The sequence below is a fragment of the Melozone crissalis genome, unplaced genomic scaffold, assembly GCF_028551555.1.
Source record: "Melozone crissalis strain CALT ecotype California unplaced genomic scaffold, PUWL_Pcris_2 ptg000023l_1, whole genome shotgun sequence".
NCBI lineage: Eukaryota > Metazoa > Chordata > Aves > Passeriformes > Passerellidae > Melozone > Melozone crissalis.
In genome coordinates this window covers 6212994-6228437 of record NW_026535801.1, presented here as the reverse complement: position 1 = coordinate 6228437, position 15444 = coordinate 6212994, and positions in this window count along the sequence as shown.

Sequence of the window (15444 nt, the reverse complement as noted above, 5' to 3'; positions counted from 1 at the left end):
GCTTTTCCACCCTCTGCCTTCCGGTAGTCCAGGCCAGCAAGATGTTCCTTGGTTTCTGATGTATTTATTTTAACTTGGCCGTTTCTATGGCCCAGCAATAGTGTCACTTCTCCTGTGGGACTTTGACAACTCTTTCTCTTCTGTAGATGGGAATCCAGCCCAGAGAGAGGCCCAGAATAAGGCAGAAGGGCTGCTTCTGACTTATTCAAACCCTCTGTGGAGGCTGAGCTTCTAGCAAGAAACTGTAATAAAGCAGGCTGGAGTTTCATTCTGTGTCAATCTGTCAACTCACAATTAGTCTGAAGCCAGGGCTTCTTACAGGTATGATTCTTCTCTGGGGAGCTTTGCCAAGGGACAGTTCTGATTCTTTATGGACATCAGTATTGAAATTATGTTTTCCTCCCATCACTTCCATTGGAAACCTCTAAATGGGACTCAAGCTGGCAGATGGAGCTACCTTAGTCCTAATGTCTCATTGCCTAACTGTTTCTGGGGTGGCTTCCTGTTATCTTCTAGCTGTGCTTGGATTCATTTTGGTTGAAAGCTGAGCCTCATGGCAAAGGGTTTCCTACACTGATTCAGAAAATTTCTGCTCTGTCATTAATCCTTTGAATTCCTTCTTTACTTTCAATTGTTGATTATAGTGAGTTAGACAGGTTTTTTGTTTGTTTGTTTGTTTGTTTTTTCCTGGAACTCAAAACTAATATTACCCTGCATGTTTTTTGATTCTGGTCCTTGTTCTGGTTCTGGGGATTCTTTGCATCTTGGACTGGCTTGGAACTCATATTTTCAGTTTGTACTGAACCACCTATCCATGAAATCATACAGATTTGGAGCTTTCCAACAGCTGTCACTCACTTCATTTGCCTTTCTGACAGCATTTATAGAGTTTGCAGTGTGCTCACTCTTGAGATGATGAATGACAATGTAGTACTAATAAATATACATGGTTTTCATGAGCCATTTTACATCATTCTTTTTGCCATCTACCCTGATACAGCCCCAGCAAAGCAGTTTGTGTGGAAGTGGAAGATTTATCACTGATAGGATTCAGCCTTGCCCTGTGAGGGACTGGCTCAGCTAGAGATGCTGCAAGAGGTTTTCCACTGGGACATCACAAGTGAAAACAAGTCAGTTTGCCTGGAACAAGGAGCCATGCCCATATTCCAGGAATCTGTTTCACTACTTCCAAACACTTACACACTGATTTAAAGCTTCTCAGTGTTTTGCAGGAAAGCTGGTGATTCAGACACATCTCTTCTCTTGCAGAATTCTCCTCTCAAGCCCAGCCAACACCTCTGAGTGCTTCATAGTTTGGCCTACACTTTCTTGGCTACACTTTTCCTGTAATGGCATGGGAGCAGTGGCCAGGCAGGTACTTAGGCATGTAAAGGACAGAAAACTAAATCTCTTATCTTGCAATAAGGTAGTTGCCAGTCCAGGCCCTTGAACTGAGCAAAAAAAAAATCACATTTTTCTTCAAAGGTGCAGAATTTCAGTCTGTTAGCAGAATGTTGTAAAGTAATGATTACCATTTCCATAGGTATGAAAACAGAGGGGGGAAAAAAGCTGTTCTAAAGGGGAAAAAAAAAGCCTGAATAGTTTGACACTGTCTGAAGAGGAAAGTTTCTCTTTATGTTGTGCAGGATAGCTTCTGGCAAGACCAAAAAAGCTGAACATTATTATTAAGTGAAGTAGGAAGTGTTTCAAAGATGCATCATATCTTGGTCATATGCTAAAAACAAATATCCCAAAGCTCTTGACGATGCATCTGGTGTTTGTACTGATTGAATATGTCCCAAGCCAGCTATATTTATTGGAGGCACATTTTTGCTTAGCCAGGTCATGCAGAAATTGAAGTAAACATTACCTAAATACATATCATCAGATTGGGGTATTAATCTGGCAGGATTAGTATAAACCCACTTGCTGTCCATTGCATGTCTGAAAGATTTATAGGAGAAGGTAGAAGCTTTAGAGTCTGGAGATATACATTGCTTCTGCATCTGATTATAGTCTCCAGATTTATATACAATGTGGAAAGAGGTCGTAGCTCACTTTCCAGGAACAACATTCACATTTTCCACAGAGTGCATTACTATAAAGTGAAGATTAGGTGCTCATAAAATGAAGGGAAAGTTTTGACAGAAGGTCTCTTCAATTAATTTACAGTCAAAAATGTCATGTGTAGTATTGAAAACTAGTGCTACACAAAGAATTTAGCTCCTGATGGACTCTTCCTTCTCCCCTTTTTAAAATTTTGTTTCAGTGGTGCACAGGGACATAGAAATGGCAGCTGCAAAGGGCCTGTATAAGTCTCATAAATAAAACAGCCTGAGACATTTCTTATAGGGACGTCAAAGTGGGGAGGAGAGACACACAGGTTTGATAGGAATTTTTAAAGAAGATGGAGCACCTGTGTATGGGAAAGAGATCTTTAAGCCAACAGAATCCTAAGGATCACAGAAAAAGCAGTAGTGTTTTACCAGCATTGCTGTAAGATGGTAAAGCTCTGTGGCAGAGCTTTGGGCTCTGGGTGCTGCTGTTTAAGCCCCTCTGAAATGCAGGGGGCTCAGGCCAGCCTAAGGACATCCACCTCCCATGTGTTGGAGGTCATAAATATCCTATTTATGACCTAAGATTGTCTGACAGGCCTGGTCCCAGAGACTGGTGAGTCTGAATCTCATTGAAAGGCAGTAAATTCAGGTGTCCCAGTGCCTGAGTCCGTACAGCCCTGTCCTTTATGCCCCTGGCTCCTGCAGAAACAGTGTCTGGTGGAAACTTTGCCAGTGGGAGGAAGATCTCACTGTCAGGCCAGAGGCAGCTCAAGGCACTGAATTCCTTGCTGTTGTTGGCTCTCAGCTTTCAGATCTGTGAGATTTTGCAGCTGAAAGGCTCACATTCTGACCCTGCAAAGACCTATTAAAGTGTGGAGCTTTACCTGCTGCAGTTTTTCCGCAATTTGATTTACCACACCTGAATAAAGGCAGGCATGTGCTTTGTCTCTCTGCTCCCTGCGCTCTGTGAGCAGCATTTGGGTACCTTGGTATCCTCAGCCTTGCCACTGGGAAAGTGTGGAGGAATAAACTGCATGACAGGGTCATAAATTACAGGGAGAGTAGAGCAAATCTTGGCAGCAGATCACAGCTACTGTAGAGATGAGAGCTGTGGCAGACACATGAGGAGGGAAGCAAAGGAAGACTAATATTTAAGAGGAAGGCAGAAATTTTACTACTAGACTTTGTTCCATTGAAATGAGACCATTTCTGACCTTGGTTTCTTTGGGAGCAGCCTCAGTCTCCTAATTTCTGTTTAATGTTTTTCTTTTTGTCTCAGCTCTCAGGGAAGGATTGATGCTTTAAGACGATTAGAAATTCTTCCTTCTTTATAGAAAAGCCAAAGTGAAAACCATAAAGTGGCACTGATTTTGAAGCAGGCCAGAGCAATCTCACAAAATTGCTCTCAATACACACTGTCCATGCCCATCTCCAAATCCATGGACTGCAGCTATATCCCTAAATTTGTGTGTCACCCTTCACAGGATGTGGGCCTAAATATTCCTGCCACATCCAGTGTCCATCACAAACTCTAAGCACCATTACTGTGTAAAATTAATTTTTTTTTCTTTGAAGTTTCATACACTCACAACATTCTCGTAAGTGTGTTGGAAAACTGTGGTGTGACTTTAAGATACACTTGGAAAACCTTCAAACAATTACAAATATGCACACCAAAAAAATCTGTGCTTGGATGAGGTAATCCACAAGAGAGTTTCCAGTTGGCCTTTTGAAAACCAAGTATTTTATATATAAATGTCAACATTAATTAAAAATCAACACAGAACAGGAAATAAAACCCCATAATGCTGTATTGGTTATGATCTGAACACACTGATTAGGTATTTCTAAGAGTTTATTCCTGCTCTTGGAAGCAGTCAAGCTTTTTAAAAGAAATAAACAGATATGCACCCACTGGAGGATGCAGCCCACCAGATGATTTCATACTGAAAAAACACGTGGAGAAGAATTTTCAAAGACATTGTGGGTCCTTGCATAGTGCCTGGTTATTAATGAAAATGGAGCATCCTAATCCTTTTGGCATCCTGAAAAATCCCTCCCATGATTTAAGCATATTGGCCAAAGCTCCTCCCTGGAGAGCTGTGTAGGTTCATCCCACGAACCAGTGAGACCTCATGAGTTAATATTTGTGTGCTCATGCTCTTAGTTAGCTTTCATGAGTGGTGCTAAATGGCTTTTTAGATCCAGTTCTCAGATACACAAAATTCCAACACTGCTGGTTCCAGCCAAGCTGCAGGAGGAAAGAGGAAATGGCCTGAGCTGAATCCATCCTCAGGACAATCTTAAAGTGATTAATTTGTGCCTGTCCTCGAGTGCCACACAGCAGGTTTCAGTGCTACTGAGTTGTTCCAGAAATCTGTTTATTTATTGGTGCTGCATACATTACTGCCTTTTTTTTTAGGGATGGCAGAATATGCCACAGCATCCCAGGCGCACTTAATGCTTTGCTGGTGGGGTGCACACTTGGAAAAATTTTGCAAGTCACAGCACTTTAAATCAGGGGTCATACAGAGATAAAATTCATTTTAAAAGTACACCCCACAGTGTGTTCAGCGCTGTGCACACCATTTGTTTCTGTGAGTGCACAGGAACACTGCAGACATGCCTCAGCTAAGGGTGTCTGCTTACATCTTTAACTCCTTTCAGGTGAAATTCTCTCCTAAATGGTAGAATATAAATAAACTGAACCAGAATCACCTCCTTGGAAGGTTACACTTTCTGGTGCCCAAATGCCACACTAGGTATCAGTCACTGATTTGTTTTGCCTTATTGAAAGAAGAAACTTCCTTTACAAAACTGATTTTTGATATTGATTTTAAGTCCAAGCATAACTTCGGGGTGTTGTGACCTGAGAATTTTAATTTAGATTCATATTCTAATTTGTATTGATGTGTCTACTGAATATAAATTCAGTCTAAATGAACAAATTACATAATGTTTATTGAGTGGGAACAAGAAGTCATGGCCTTGTTAAACTGGTGCCAGAGGAGCCAAGATCAGGGAGAGCACCACAAACATCATCTGTGAGTGATGCCTTTCCAAATATAAAGGGTTTTTTTGTAGGGAAAAGGCTCAGCAAATGTCCATAACTGTCTGGAAAGGACCAGAAATCATTCTTCAGGCTTTCCTGCTGCAAAGGAATCCGAATGAGGCTGCAAGCAACTACTGAATCCTGCAAAGAAGAAAGAAAACTTTTCACCTGTCACCATTTGCAAGTTGCCAGAGGCAATGGAAGTATAAATACAATAACTCACTGCAGTAGCAAGAGCTTTGCAGTGAACTGCAGCGTCACCCTAAAGCCCTGTGTTAGATTATAAGGGTATGCTGTGCATGATGAATGCTTCTAGTTTCAAATATTCCAGGGAGAACATTTTTTATCTCTCCCCCTCCTCAATGTCTACCAACTGTGTTTGCATCTAATGAAGTCCAGATGCTTCTTGAAATAAAACTGTTGCTACACTGGACCACAAAACTTCTTTTAAAATTAAGGTTGTGACGTTTTTAGCTAATGTTCCCTTTTGCTGCAGTGGGCTCAGAGCAGGAGGCAGTAACACAGGCAGAAGGTGTGAATTTTATCTGCTAACTGTGGTGTTATTGCCCTGTGGTGCTTTGGTGGACAGGTTCTAATATGGCATGGATCTAATATCCAAGATCTTGGAGAAACTTTGCTGAGAACAAGTGGGATTTCTCCTAATCTAGTGTATACTTACCTCTCTGCACCTCTCTGCACCTACACGACATCTGAAAAATATTGTTTTCTGTCTCAATGGTCAGAGGAATTAAAGCAGCATGCATGTGGAAATTTGGAGGCATACTTTCTAAGGAAGAAATTTAGGATGCTGTGTCAAGGAGGGCTATGAGGCATCCTTGTAATGGTTTCCAACACGTTTGTGGCAGAGGGCCAAGCCAGACAAAAAGTGAATTTATAATGAGTCTATTATGTCTACAGTAATAACCATCTTTTCTGCTGGTGTGACAGCCTGTTTTCACTTTGTTTAAAAGACCAAAGACTTTTATGGGCAAACCTTGGCTTACACACCTCTGTCTTAATCATCTCTCCTACCACCACGGTGAAATACCTTGACTCCTTGTGTGTTTTGTATTTTCAGCCGTCCCTGTCCCATTCTTGCAGGAATCCTCCCATGACCACACCTCCATTATTGTGCAGATTTTCCCTTATCTGGCTTGCAGCATTAAGAAATATGAAATCCTTGGATTGCTAGAACTGCTCCCGCTGTGTTCCACAGGAATTCACTGGCCCACTGCCCTTTCTGAAGTAAATGCATCTCTGAAAATCACAGGTCACTTTCCTCTAGGGTCAGGTGTTACATGGAATAACATGATGCTAAATATGCTCTTTTCAAGTTTTGAAATTCTTTTCAAATTCAATTTAAAGTCCTTTTCAAGTCAGCAAAATTTGGCAGCTCTCCCCTTTGAAAAACTGAAAGTTAAGAGGGAGAAAATCAGTTTACATGTCCATCTTTGTAGGGAAAAAAAATGTTACTGTTGAACAAACTAAATGTATAATTTATGTAAAGAAAAAAGATAAATGCTTCAACTTCAATGTCATAGCAAGTTTTAGCAATAAATGAAAAAATTAAAACAGTTTGATATCTATTACAATTTCTAGGCATCTTGATGCTGACTTGGAAAACAATACTGAGGGGACTCAGGGAGGAAAGGTGTCAATGCAAGGATTGTTTTTTGCAAAGGGCTATAAACACACCTATTTTGGATGTTGTAAGTGAAAGTGACATAATGTAAAACAAATGGAAGAAAAGATGGAGATCTCTGCTCTGCTAATGGATCTGTGTATATGAAAATTGACACTGGTTTGTTTTCAAGGTAGAAAGAACATTCAGTGTCTCAGGTGTATTTAGATTTATAAAAAATTCACCCTTGGGAACAAATACAGTAGAAAAATAAGTCTTCAAAATAACCCTTCTGCATTTCAGAAAACAACATACTATTTTCCAAGAACTATCATTTCTGTCTCCAGTTTTATGTCTGTTCAGCTTCACTGGTGAAAGGATGGATGTGAGTCCTTTGCAACAGACAAAACTTGAACCCATGTATTTCACTGGGTTTTGACCTTCACTTTCACAACAAACATGTTGGGATTCAAAGTTTGAGATCTGGACTACTTTCAAGCCTGGTGCAGAACTCCTTCACTTCTTAAATGTTCAAGACTTCAACTATTAATCTGGACTGCAGAGAGGAGTTGCACATAGACCTGGTTGCTGCAGGTACTTGTGCTCCTTGGAAAGTAAGGTTAGAGGATCCAAAAAATCCCATGCTCCAGTCTGGAGTTTGAACACGCCAGAGGTGTAAAGTGGTCCAGAAGATGTTGGTTTAACCTTGACTTGAGCACCTCCTGAGGAGGAGATTGCTTCTGGAATCAGGGCTGCACCTTGGAACTGCAAAAATTTCTTCCTAAACCACTAAAGATAAAAACTCTGCTCAATTATCCTCCTTGTGGATGTTCCCCCACAGCCTCAGTGACAGATCTTGATTTCCTTCCTTCCTTCCTTCCTTCCTTCCTTCCTTCCTTCCTTCCTTCCTTCCTTCCTTCCTTCCTTCCTTCCTTCCTTCCTTCCTTCCTTCCTTCCTCCCTCCCTCCCTCCCTCCCTCCCTCCCTTCCTCCCTCCCTCCCTCCCTCCCTCCCTTCCTCCCTTCCTCCCTCCCTCCCTCCCTCCCTCCCTTCCTCCCTTCCTCCCTTCCTTCCTTCCTCCCTCCCTCCCTCCCTCCCCTTCCCTTCCCTTCCCTTCCCTTCCCTTCCCTTCCCTTCCCTTCCCTTCCCTTCCCTTCCCTTCCCTTCCCTTCCCGGAACCTTCCCTTCCCGGAACCTTCCCTTCCCTTCCCGGAACCTTCCCTTCCCGGAACCTTCCCTTCCCTTCCCGGAACCTTCCCGGAACTTTCCCTTTCCCTTTCCCTTTCCCTTTCCCTTTCCCTTTCCCTTTCCCTTTCCCTTTCCCTTTCCCTTCCCTTTCCCTTCCCTTCCCTTCCCTTCCCGGAACCTTCCCTTCCCGGAACCTTCCCTTCCCTTCTTTCCTCCCTTCTTTCCCCAGATAAAACTCACTTTCATACCTGATCATATTTTATTCCTTTCCTATTGCTCCCTTCTAGACTCTTTACAATGTGTCCCTAGACATCTTGTTGAAGGGCTTCATAATAACAGTGTGGCATCACAGGCAGAGGATGGGAATCAGCCTCTGAGTCTTGCCTACACTGTGCTACCACTTTTCTCCCTTTCTACAGCCCAAAATGAGAATTCTCATTTTTGGCAACAGCATCTCACTGATTTTTGCAGTCTGAAGTTTTCCTTATCCCTTCTTTCTTTGCCTGAGTTCTGCTACTGAAGCACATAAGCTCCCTTTATCACTGAGTGTTCTCCACTTGTCTTTATCAGATGTCAAGTTATTGATTCAGAGGTGATGTCAAGGTCATTTGGGATTCTGACACTCTCCTTGAGAGTTCTCCTTGAGAATTCTTGGACATTTTGGTGACTTTTGGCCAGACACAAATGTCCTAGTTATGTTCTATTTATTCTTGACAGCTGTACCAGGGAACAATGTTTTAATGGGAATAATTCAAATTTATAGTATGTTGGTCCCTGAAAAAAGAGCATTCAACACTGAAGAAGTTCTAAACACTACCATACTTAATGCAATCCTTATCCTACCCTATCTCTTCTTTCTCTTGATTTTTGAAAGAGATCAAAGGACTGAATTATTCATAGTCTTTGTAAGTGAGCACCAGCAGTTCTGTTCAGTGTGCTAATAATGTGCAGCAGCAAAGCAGAAATGGAGACTGGACTATGTGCAAATGTTTCCTTTTTTCCCCCCATGCATTTTGATTTCTCTCTGTGGACGTAGCATCCCACAAAATATGTGAAGTTTACATGCAGAGCAACAGACAGAACAAGTTTCAACAAGAATTCCTTTCTTCCTGGCTGAAGTGTATAAACCCAGCAACTGTGCTCCCAACACAAGCTGCAGTTTACGTGCCTCCTGTGCATGTGTTTGTGTATTTGTGGGGCTTTTCAAAACAAACTGGGCTGAATCATATTGGAACAGCTTCACAGGCTGTGTCCCTGGAACAGCAGACTCACACCAAAACCCCTTGCCTGCAGGCAGGTAGGGATAGCAATTGTTTACTCACTTGCAGGAATCAGGAGGGGCTTTTCCCTTCACTTTAGAGTCCCACATGATGATGCTTCTCCTGCTGGGCACTCTTCTCATGCACCCAAAGTGCCTCCAGGGGTGCATCCTCCATCCTCTGACCCAGCCCAGCCACCTTTGGGCATGAGATCCTGCTCACTCCTGTTCCCTTCTCTGGAGCCACACTCATCCTGCCTATCTCACCATCCTGCACTTCCACCTAATTTTGTATCCTGACTTTTAATTATGACAGATAGGCCAGAATTTCTACAAACCTCTGAGAGACAGAAAAAGTGTGTCTCACTCCTACAGTCAGCTGAAGGATTTGCAAAAGCTTAAGATGACTGACAGCATTTTGAGCTGCGCTGAGGTGTTGGTGGAGGGATTACAGCATGTAAAACGATGCACAATTAAACACCCTGGGTATTTATTGGATCTAAGCTCATAGCAGATGATTGTCCTCTACATTTTTGGGGGTTATTTTGACTAAACCATTGTGTACTGGCCTAAACCCAATCTCTGGAGGAGAAGATTAGCAGGACTGTTATGCCATCTTGCCTAATACCTCTCAAGATTTATTCTCACTGGAAGCTATAAAAATATTTTGTAATCTCCTCCAGGTTACAGACACATTGGCAGACACACCTCCCTCATATCAGGATCACCATTTCCTTCAGGGCTGATGGATGATACTGCAGGAACAGAGATAAACTTGGCCCTTGGTGTATCATGAATCTGATTTCAAAAGCAGTGATTTTTTGCATCAAGATTAAATGCATAAGCTTGCAATTTTAGGAGATATTTATTCAGGGAATCCATGCTCTGGCTGTCCTGAGCACGTGAACCCCTCAAGAGAGGCTCCACAGCCAGACTGCTGCTGCCCTAATTAATTCTCCTGCACATTGGCATTTACAAGCAATAATTTGACTCTCTCTGTTTTATTAAAACACATATTGTAAAGTGCTCAGCTAAGGAGGAAATTAAAATTTCCTTTCACACCCAAGATTTTTCTGGTAATGCAAATACCTTGATGTTTCAGCAGCCAGCATGTTGTGTAGACAAAGCAGGGCAAACCAGCCAGAGACAGATTTCACAGAGACAATGATCAAGGGTGTTTGTGGAGGCATGAGCTCCTCTGCTGCAGAGCTGGGGCAAGAGGCAGGAATGAGAATAACCTGAGCAGATCTTTAGCTGGTGCAGTTGGGAGTCATTTAATTGATTCCAGAGGAGCCACTCTCCCTGAAACAGAGTGGGTGGAAATCCTCAGAAAGGTTGCACCAAGGACCTTAATGTTCATGAATGTCTCTTACAGAGCTTTGTTCTTATCATAAGCAACTCTGAAAGAGGCTGGAAATGAAGGGGTCAGCAGAGAGGCCAAGGGTACAGCTCTTCCAGCTGTTCCACAGTTGGGATGGGAGAAGTGCTCCACAGCTCCACCCTGTAAGGTCCTGAAGTGCTTTATTTATTCATGAGGATGATTATTCATCAGAATAATTACTTAGTGGAAACACTTATTCAAGGGAAATAATTACTCAGGAGAAATTAGAATCAGGAGGAATGAAGCAGCATATCCACCATATCCATCCCTGCAGAGCAGCATTTACAGGAACAAGAGGGGAACAGCAACTTTTTCTGGTTGAAACCACAAGTGAAATTACAAGCAGGCGAAATCCCATTTGAAACTAAGCCAGGGCTGTGGGCTTTCACTCCCACACTTGTGGCAAATGGGATGGGGTTTTTAATGATGAGATACTGTTGATGCAGAGTGGTGCCTCCTGGGAGATCCCCTTAAATTGACTTTTCCTGCCTCCTTAGTGCATTTTATCCTATGCCTTTGTCATTTTAATGTCATTGACATTAAAAGTGCTGGGCAATGCCCTGTGTGTCTCTTAGGAATCTGCATTATTTCTTTTTGCTTAACTTAATAGCTATTACTTCTAATTCTTTCATGACCCAAGGTGTTGAGTGCACTCCTGGGTGAGAATCTGTGGGACTCAAATGCTATTATGAAATATTTTGCTGTTGGAAGGTACTGTATCCTCAAAGTCAGAACTTTGGAAATGTAAGCAAAATGTCCACAAAATTCCCAGACAATCAGATACAGCATTTTAATAATCTCAAATACCCCTAAAAAGGCAGAGAATCTGATTTTTAAATTTATGTTAATTTAAAAATTTTAAAGAAAATTTTCTTTTAAAACCTGGCATGAAAGTCAGATTACTTCTGTTTTGATTAGAATCTTGAAAAGCAATATTCCCATTTGATTTGGAATGAAAATAAATGCTGAAATTGCAGGGCTTTTGAAATGCCTTGGATGTGAGTCTGCTGTGATTGAAAAGTCAGATTGCTGGTTTATTACCTCAAACACAGGTCTGTACTGAGCCTCGGTGACACGTAAGAAATTCCAATGACTTGGGGCTAACTTTCTGCACAGGTATGTCCCTGAATCTGTTAAATGCTGCTTCTGCGGAGGCCACCATAAAAAAGCAATTGTCTCTATTTTTTCAGGATCTTTCAAATGGTGGAAACGTGAGATCTTTGGCATTTGTTGTCCTGCTCTATTAAACAGGAGTTGTAACATGTAGGGATGGGCCTGCTTCCCTTGAAATCCCATACCTGTATGGGGTTTATCAGTTCCTGATGGATTTCCTGCATGGTTGGGCTTCTGTCCTTCTTGCTTGCACAACCTGCTGTATTCCCTGCTTAGGGAAGCAGCTGGCAGTACAGGAATGGGCTGATTTGAAAAATAAGGATGGAATGTGCTCTGAGCTGGGGTGCTGGGAATGGTGGTTTGGATCGAAGGGAGAGCAGCTTTACCTTCTTAATCATCCCGTGTTTGCTTAATTACCTCCAAGTATGTTTTTCATTCCCCTGCCCCCTCTGAGAATGTGAGGCAGGCTTGTTGGGAGCATAAGGAAGTATGGAAGGTGAATTTCCCCGAAATTTAACCGATTTCCCAGTCGCACATGCTCCCTTCAGAACACAGATCCTTTCTCTGCTGCTTTTTGTTTGCTTTTCTTCCAGCAGCCTTGCCTTCCTTTGGCCTTTTTTCCATCTTCTCCTCCTCCTCCTCCTCTTCTGAGTCATATGTTGACACAACTCAGTGTTGGTCCCAGTTGTTGGAGCGGGGCATTGTTGCTGCATTTAGGTACAAAGGGGGGTTATTTTCATGCTTGCCATGTGGATACCAAAATTCCCTTCACTTCTATTTCTTCAAAGTCTGCTATTCATTTTCAAGAAGTTCAGCTGGTACCCGTTCACTTTCAGCTCTGTCCTGGTGGGCACCAGCTGGAGTTGATGAAGACCAGAAGGTTTTTTCCCAAAATGTCCTCTGTGTCCTCCATAGCCCTATTTTCAGTGCTGTGGTAATGCCAAGGATTTCCAGGAACACCAGTATGGAAAACCCTGCCCTGATGGCTGCTGGTAAATGGTAATGAACAGCTGAGAACTGTGACTGTGGTGTGGCATGACCAAGGTCGTGTCACCATGACACTGATTCCCACCTCAGGACAGCCCAGCTGGCAATCCTGTCTGTGCACCTCCTGATTTTGGAAAACCTTGGTCTCTGTGACCACAGGAGTGCAGCTTTCTTGGGCCACCCCTGTGTCCTGGGATAGCCTCTCATCAATTCCTTCCTGCTGCCTTTCTTATTTTCCTTATTGATAGGAAAATGTCACTGGTGAGAGACCAGCCTGGTGGGTTTACAAAACAGCACTTCAGGCTTTGAAGTAAAAATAGTTTTAAATTAAAAACACTTCTTAAGAGGCTGAGATCTATTCTTCCTGAAGGAAAATAACAGACTAGGGAGTTGTTGCACTGAACATTTAACTGGTGTCAGGGGAATAAGTGTGCTGTTCCCATTCCCTCTCCTACAACTCTTTGGGGCCTGGATTTTCTTTTCCTCTGCCTCTTTCCTTCCATGCTGAAGCAGTAAATACTTCAAGGCAAGGACTGTCTTGTAGTTTGTTTTACAAAACATGCTTTAGAATTCTCAATCATCATTTTAGGCCTCGTGGTGCTAGCGTACGATGTAAAAAAACACTGCTGTCTAAGATATTATGTTTAATGGAGCTTTTTTCTCCTTTAATGATGTGCTTTGTTTTTAGAAGGATTTCTGGCCTTTCCACTCCACTATTATTCTTTCCTCTGTGCTCTTCCTTCTCTGAGTGATGCCTTGTTGCTCTTCATCCTGCTCAGAAGACATTGTAAAACGAGCTTGGGTTGTGCTCACTGAAATAAAGACACATGAATCTGTATTTATTTTTGAAGAGAAACTGGGAGCCATTTCTTCAGCTCTGAACAGGCTGGTTTTGCTTTAATTTGCTTTGTGACCCCTTTTCTTTGCTTTCTCCAAACATCTGTCCAGCCGCTTTTATTTACAACAGTTACAAAACTGGAAAGGAGCATGTCTGAAAAATGGAAAGGAAAAAGTGTGACACCCTCTGAAAGCATTTGCTCAGCTGTTTTGGAAGTTCTTTGTGGGTGTTGGAGTGTTTTAATCATTCAGTAAAAACAATGCCATGTAATTTAGCAGTTCAGAGGCCGTTTACACAGCCTACTCAGTGTTCTGGGGCTGGAATACATTCAGCTGGTCTTGACCACCAAAGGTCTCCTTAATGCCTCCAAAGCTGGCTTTATGAAGTTGGGTGGGTCCATTAACATGATTTTTAAGTGGAGTCCTTGTTGACAAGCAACTTGCACTCTGAAATACTGTCATACAACCGTCTTCCCCCTGTGGGTCTTTCTAAGAGCATGTTGAAAATGCTTTACCATCAGTTACATAGCCTGATTTAAAAAAATGTTTGTTGAAGAGGAAGTGATTCAGGAGGAAGGATCCTGAGGAGATGGACCCACACAAATGAAATAACAATCCTCCACTGGGGTGAATTAGGCAGAGCAGAATTACAAGTGAAAGTCTCTGGTGGACCAAGATAACTTAAGATCAGAGAGGGAGGATGAGATGAGTACAGTGGAGATCTTAAAACTCCAGGGAGTGACCCTTAATTGGATTAAATGATAGATGAATTGATAGAAGTATAAAACCAGTCAATATGTCTGAAAATGGGGGAGATTTACCCCATTTCCTGCAGCAAGATGTTCTGTTCCTGGCTTTGGGACCCTTAGAAGTTTCTGAGAACAAGGATTTGGGAATTTGCCTTTTATATGGCAAAAATAATTGCAAAAAGCAGGGTCAGAATAGGACAAAAGCGAAACCCTTTCTACAGTGGAAGGGAAAGAAACCCAGGCAATAACATTTTGCTTTCCAACCACAGGACATTAAGCAGAGTGCTTAATTAGGTAGCTAGTGATTAATAGCAGTCGGTGTTTATTAGAAAAGGAGTGAAGCAATCATAGAAAAGACAGGGTTTCTCATTCTTTGTAGAGAAACATCACCCAGACATGAAGTGCAGAATTGGTAGCAGAGAGAATAATAAAAAAGGAGAAAGATTTGTAGGAAATTTTGTTGAGACAAATGGGTGGTGAACCCAACCCTGAAGAAAGTCTTATTCTATAACATGACACAGCAGCTAGAATTAGATAACTGCTTGTGAAACTGCTTCTTGGAAACCTCGTCACAAATGTCTCTTGAGCAACAGGAAACCAGGACATAAAGCTTTGCAATATTTATTTTTTAATTCAATAGTACATGGGGTGATCTGCCTTTATAGCATGCCTGTATTTAATACATTAAAGCAGTGGTCATGCTCTCAGCAGATGTTTCCCATGCCTCCCACTTCCTAAGATAAAACATTATATTATCTGTCTATGCACCCATACAATAATGCTAAAAAATAACACTCAAATTTCCCATTTGAGCCTCCTTGTGATAAATTCTGCCCTCAGCCTCAGCCTTGCTTTGAGTCTTGCTACTTGCAAGCAGTCATTTCCAGAGGGAGTCACATCCCTAGAAAAGATGAAGCTGGATTACAGATTGTGAGATCTTTTTAGCTGTGTCGCCCACACTGTGTTTCCTTAGGTGATCATCATCCTCCTCTCCCTCAACTTCTGAACCCGCTGACTAAAGCCAACCCATTGCACCAGAAGGGCACAAATGTCAAGGATAATTCTGTCAGTGTAAGAGTCAGCAATAAATTGTTGAGTAGGAAAGAGAGAGATCTTGTGACTGAAAGGAAAGATTGAAGTGTGAGCTCAGGTGTGAGTAAGTCTGAATGTGCCCAAGAGAGAAGTTATGAAAGCTCCACTAA